This window comes from Nicotiana sylvestris, chromosome 3 (genome assembly GCF_000393655.2).
Source record: "Nicotiana sylvestris chromosome 3, ASM39365v2, whole genome shotgun sequence".
Classification (NCBI taxonomy): domain Eukaryota; kingdom Viridiplantae; phylum Streptophyta; class Magnoliopsida; order Solanales; family Solanaceae; genus Nicotiana; species Nicotiana sylvestris.
The window spans coordinates 71,995,007-72,001,565 of NC_091059.1; the positions used below are offsets into that span (position 1 = coordinate 71,995,007).

Sequence of the window (6,559 nt, forward strand, 5' to 3'; positions counted from 1 at the left end):
GACGTCCTTTTGTTGGGGACACTGCATTCATGCCTGCAGGTATAGATAATCAGTTTGACGAGCCCTCATAGTAAATGAGGTTAACATTCAGCGAAGGATCAGGAAGACTCCACCTCATTCGGAGTGCAGCCGAGTCTATGAGTCATCGTGTCAGAGTTTTGCTAAAGACTTATGGGTAGGCCGGTACCCTGTCCCATTTGATGTCGAATAATCCTAAAGGCTTTGTAGACAGAGGTTCTTTTTGTATAGTATGTCAGAGGCTTTGACGACCCATATGTATTCATGTTTTTATGAATGATGGGTCATTGATATAACATTTGCCCACTTATAGTTATACATTACGAGTTATGGTCATGTTGGCCCATGATAGTTACAAAGAAAAAAAAGAGTGGTAGAGTGGTTCGCTCGGGCTTGTGCGGCACCGGGTGCCAGCCACGCCTCCCTAGGTTTGGGGCGTGACATCTAACCACTTGATCACTTCTTTCTTTAACACTTCTTTCATGGGGTTCAGCCTTCTTTGATGTTCTCTGGAAGGTTTGTACCCATCTTCCAGTAAATCTTATGCATACAAATACCGGGTTGATACCCTTAATATTTGCGATGGTCCAACCAATTGTAGTCTTGCACTCCATAAACACCTACAAAAGTTGTTCTGCCTGCACATCTAACAAACTAGATGAGATAATAACAGGTAAAGTTGAGTTAGGTCCCAAAAAAGCATACCTGAGGTGAGACGGTAGCGGTTTTAGCTCCAACTGTGGTGGCTCTTCAATTGATGGCTTAGCTGGAGGAGTATTTCTTTCTTCTAAGTGTAAAGGCTCGAATTCGAGCTCTCTTTTTCAGTACCCTTGACCTTCAAGGGATAAAACCCACTCTGCCAAGTCCTCACCATCTATCTTTTCTAAGTTCATGAGGCAGGTTGCTATAGGGTCTTTTGCGTTCAGATCCTCATCTTCCTCCTCCAAAATCACATCCACAACTTCTATTAGAGAGTAGTTAGCAAACTCACTGGGTCGCCGCATAAACGTCTGCACATTGAATGTGATCTCTTTATCATTCAGACTCATCTTTAGCTCCCCAGTTTCACAATCAATGAGAGCTCTCCCGGTGGCCAAAAATGGCCTCACCAAAATTATAGGGATCTCCTCATCCACCCGGTAGTCCAGAATGACAAAAAATTTCGGAAACACAAACTTTCCAACCTGCACCAGTACATCATCAAGTATACATGATGGCCTCTTCACCATTCGATCGGCTAGCAGTAGTAATATGGATGTGGGTCTTGCTCTTCCAATGTCTAACCTTTTATCGATAGCCAAGGGCATCAAGTTTATGCTATCTCCCAAATCATATAATGTTTTAGCAAAAGCATAATTACCTATTGTGCATGGAATTGTGAAACTCCCTGGGTCAGACAACTTTTCGACTGTGGGTCTCGTCACGACAGCCCTACATTTCTGAGTTAGTGTAACAGTGGCCAAGTCTTGAAAGTCGAACTTACTAGACATCAAGTCCTTCATCATTTTTGCATACCCAAACATCTCCTTCAAGGCATCAATCAATGAAATGTTCACCTAGATTTGCTTCAACATCTTCATGAGTTTCTTATATGCTCATCCTTCTGATATTTGGCCAATCTTTGTGGGAAGGGTGCTGGAGGTTGCTTCTTTCCTGTGATTTGAGTTTGATCCTGCTCGGGCACTTTTTCTAATGCCTTCTCTTACACTTCTTCAGCCCCTTTTTAGACTCTTTTTTCTTGTTTGTTTCCTTCTTGGATGGTTGGATTCTTACTTCTGTCAGCTCCGTTGACTCATCTACCTCAATCAGTACTGGCACAAACGTCTCGATCGATCGGCTTTCGCGATCAATTTCTTATTCTAGATCAAGGTCTCTACCATTTCTCAGACTAACAGCCATCAACTTTTTTGGGCCCTGCTCTTTCAGGTTAACATGTGCATCCGCAAGTAATGTCTCTTGTGGACGAGTGTTAAGGGCCATGGATATTTGCCCTAGTTGAATTTCAATGCTCTTGAGAGTTGAGTCGTGTGCTTCAATTTTCTCTTGTACGTTTCCATTGGACCCAATCAGTTGTTGCAACATTCCTTTAGTTTCAGACAACCCATCATCTTGTTTCACTATCTATTATTGTTGAGGCTGTTGATAAGCTAACTGCTAATTTTGCTAATTGTATCCCTGTTGCCTCTGGTACGACTCAACTTGACCCAATGGTCGCATAGCTCCAGGATTGTTGCCATTATTGTATTGTTGTTGTGCTGGTCTATACTGCTAATTTTGTTGCCCCCAATTCTGACCACCCTGCCTCTGTCCTCCATAGTTGGCCCCATAGTTCATATTTTCCTGATAATTATGATTGTCACTTTCAACACTCCACGAGCATGCATATGGTTAATTAATGCATGGTGTACATAAGCCCCCATTAGTCACATCAACTATGTGTACCTGCTGCTTCTGGCCCGATTCATCAATCCTTTTGGTGAGGATACTCATTTGTGTCATCAAAGTGGACATATTCTCGGTTATGGAATTGTTTGGGTTCAAAATCACTAAGTGAACTACATGAGTGATTGTAGAGTCTCTTGTCATCCATCCTAAATTTTGAGCTATTTTATCAAGTAAGACCTTGCATTCTTAGAATGTTTTGCTAAAAAATGCTCCACCTGCTGAAGCATCAACATTAGCCTTCAAGCTGTCTGCCAGTCCTATATAGAACCTTTGCCCCAACATCTGATCTAGAATGCCATAGTGTGGACACTTAACCAGCATACCTTTGAACCTCTCCCACGTTTCTTGCAATGTTTCAGCTGCTTTCTGCTTGAAGCTCAATATCTCATCAACTTGTTTGGCAATCTTATTAGGTGGGTAGAACTTGTTCAAAAATTGCTTGACTAATTCCTCCCAAGTGGTGATGGAGTTTATGGGGAGAGAATTTAGCCAAGTCTGAGCATCTCCTGTCAGTACAGCCTTATTGCTTCCGGTGTCACATTTGGTTGTATTTGCTTAACACATATCAACATGAAATTTTTCAGATGCTACTGAAGATCTTCAATGTAAGACCCCGGGAACAGTCCTTTGTTATACAACAAATGTAGCATGTTGTTTGTGATTTGAAATGATTCCGCTTGTATCTAAGGGACTGCAATTGCGGTTGCCAGATTTTCGGTGATGGGTTGTGCCCAATCATACAGTGCTGCTTCTGGCACAAGAGGTACCACACACTGATTGTTCGGGTCATTCGCATTATTTCTGTTGTTTGGATTTTCTATTCCGTCATCCATGTCTGGTTCGATTTGTTCTGTTGCTGTTTGCCTTTGTTATTGCACGATTCAGTGCCTGGAAAACTATCTCAGGATCTGATAATGCTCCGAACAATTCACCAGTTCTTGAGGAGTTTCTAGGCATGCACCTGTAACACCCAAGACTACAACGTTAGAATTTCAATGTGTTTAATTTAAAATAAAGAAAATTGACTACACTAAGAATTCTAGAACTTCTTTTAGTTGTAATTAATAACACCGTTAAGTCCTCAGCAACGGCGCCAAAATTTAATCACGTCCAACTATGCCTCCTAAGAGGTCTAGCGGTCGTTGCAAATATAATTCGATTTACTAGTCCGGAGTCGAATTCCATAAGGAATTAACCTATTAATCATTGCCACTAGTTTCACAAGAATCCAAGTAATCAATCTTCAGAATATAGAATAATGAGTTGATTGTTTACTAACTAAAAGCAAGGTAATTAGAAAGCTATAATTTTTTAATACTAACAAAGCAAATATTGTAGACAAGATTGGAAAGGTCTAGGTTTTTGATTTCCCCTATTATCGGAATTTTTCCCGCTACGTTTTCTAAATTTCGCCTAAGTATCCTCTACCGATCGTGAGTACTCTGAGTGTCGTAGCTCTCTTTCGAGAAACTACCACAATTTACTAGACGTATTGTCTCGAACTACGCCAGCTGGCACTAATTTACCGCTCACTATGATCGCACCAAGGTTTCGTTATCTCTAATCTCGCCTTTAAACCCTCCATATTGATCTCTCAAATATGTTAGGAGTGGTGTTGTTCAACAACTACCTAAATGCATACTCTCTCTCTCTCTCTCTCTCTCTCTCTCTCGATCGAGGAGTACACACTAAATAGGCACAGTCGATCGAGGAGTACACACTAACAGTTTCTCAAGTATTTTGCATAAATAAATTACAAAGAAAAGATGAAGGAATGAAGAACTCGATGATTCTCTCCTCCGAAAATTGTTCCAAACGTCTTCTCCCTTCCAAAATAATCTTCCTAGGTCTAAGATGTGTCAAAAGTCCTCAAAATAGCGTTTTTACATCTATTTATACCAAGTAGGCTCGGGCCCAGACGAAACATCTTTTTCTGTGCGAAATAGGACTCTGGCTCTATAAAATTTGTACAGGCGCGCCGCGCCCCGTGCCGCACCATGCGGCGCGCTTGTGGAGTTTATCAGCGAGCATCAACTTTTCTTCTCAAGCCAGTTTTTACACTGATGCGGTCCCCCAAGCGGCGCGGCAATGTAAATCTCTCAGAGTGAAATTATTTCATCCTCTTTTGACATCCAGACTTGGTACACGACCTCCGAACACGATCCCAGCTTAATGTATTAGGCTTTTACTCAGACTTCAAAGCTCCAAGTTGATCGATTTAGCTCCAAATTAACTTTTGAACTCGGACATCACTTCCTGCAAGGCATAAAATACGTACTAAGTGTAATTCACTATCATTTAAGCTCAAAACGTAAAAATACAGTAATTGGAGTACAATACTACGACTAAAATACGGGTTTCTAGCCTAACACCATCCGTCAAAGAAATGATAAAAACACAGTTACATTCCACAAGATTCGTCGAATTTGTTTCACCAATTCTCAATAAAAACACATTTATTTAAACGTCAATTGTAAATAAAAGTGCAAAGTTTCTATATCACTTGAGTTACGGCAAAGGAAGAAATTTGTTTGAAATTTTCTTACTCAGGACAAACTTTGAAAAAGAGCTTTCTGTTTCTAGTGTTAGAACAAAGAGAAGCAAAAGTAATCCTTTTAAGCAAGACTACTCCATGCTTATTTTGAAGTGACACAACCATTAGTAAACGACTGTGTCTTTTCTCCTTTTCTTTCTTTTTATTTTATTTATTTTATTTTCTGAGTTAACCCGCATGAGTGACCCTTTAATTCCTTCATATCCTATTACAAACAAACATTAAATGAGTACAATCAGAAAATAATTTAAAACCCTTCCAAAATCGATTTATCTGCGTTCTAAGGTGGGTTTTAGAATTGAGCCGATGCTCTAATTTTGGGCCAGATATACACGGATACATTGACTTTATATTATATATAGATGGTTCTTGTCCCTCCTCAGCAGCCACGGAGAAAATCAAAACATTTGCCCTTTAGAAAGAAAAAGGTCCAAATTAAATTTATATATATATATATTTGATTTTATCTTAAATGTGTGAAGTGGTATTTTCCAATATGCCACTCGGCTTAACCTCAGACTTTATTATCCTCCTTTTAATATAATATAAAGATTGACTACGTTACATTTATTCTATATAAAGTAGTTGTTATTTTCACTTTAAGGGTGTGTTTGGTATGAAGAAAAATATTTTCTGAAAAATATTTTCCAATTTTTCCATATTTGGTTGACTTAAATATTTTGGAAAACATTTTCCTTTTCCTTTTCAAGAGAAGAGAAATATTTTCCAAAACTCCTTCTCAACCTTTCCCACCCTCACCAACCCACCCCACCCCCTCTCTTCAAAAAAGGTTTCTTTTTTTTTTTTCAAATTTCAGTTTTCCGTTACCACTCACCCTACTACCCCACCCCCTCCCCCGCAAAAAAGAATTATTTTTTACCTATTTTTTTTTTTTTTGCAATTTTAAATTTCTGTTTTTTCGTTTTTCTGCACCACCCACCACCCATCACCCACCTCAACCCCCCCCCCAGAAAAAAATATTTTTTAAGTATATTTTTCAGTTTTAACTTTTTTATTTATCGATTTTAAGGTTCAAAATTTTACAAGTTCCAAAATTACGAGTTCAGAGGTTTATGTGTTTAGAAGTTTACGGGTTCGAAATTTCGCGGTTTCAAAAGTTTAGCGGTTCGAAAGTTTATGAAATTTGTGGGTTCGGAAGGTTGTTGGTTTGAAAGTTTATGACTTCATATTTATTATATCTAAATTATTTATGAATACTCTTGAGAAGTCATTTTCCTTAATTTGCGTACCAAACACCGGAAAATGAATAACATTACTACTTATTTTCCAAGAAAACATTTTCTTGAAAAACATTTTCCATTATACCAAACACACCGTATGCTGATTCTTTCCTCAGAAGTTAAACTCTTTTAATTTCTTCTAGTCTTCTGTTTCCTCCAAAAAAGAAAAATGATAAAGTGACAGGTCACTCACATACTTTGACTCCTCCTCTTCCCTCTTCTCATTTGATAGAAAGTTCATCATGTTGGGCACATGTCCATGTTGTCCAACCAAAGGCCCAATGGCCTAATACTATTTTCT

General features: G+C 38.9%; 1 non-coding gene across 1 annotated transcript; it reads left to right on the plus strand.

The window, feature by feature from the left end:
• Positions 1-2,755: 2,755 nt before the first annotated feature.
• On the plus strand, positions 2,756-2,862 carry LOC138888834 (small nucleolar RNA R71). Its single transcript, XR_011406413.1, has one exon. It is a non-coding gene; the product is annotated as a small nucleolar RNA R71 (small nucleolar RNA).
• The last annotated feature ends 3,697 nt before the right edge of the window (positions 2,863-6,559 follow it).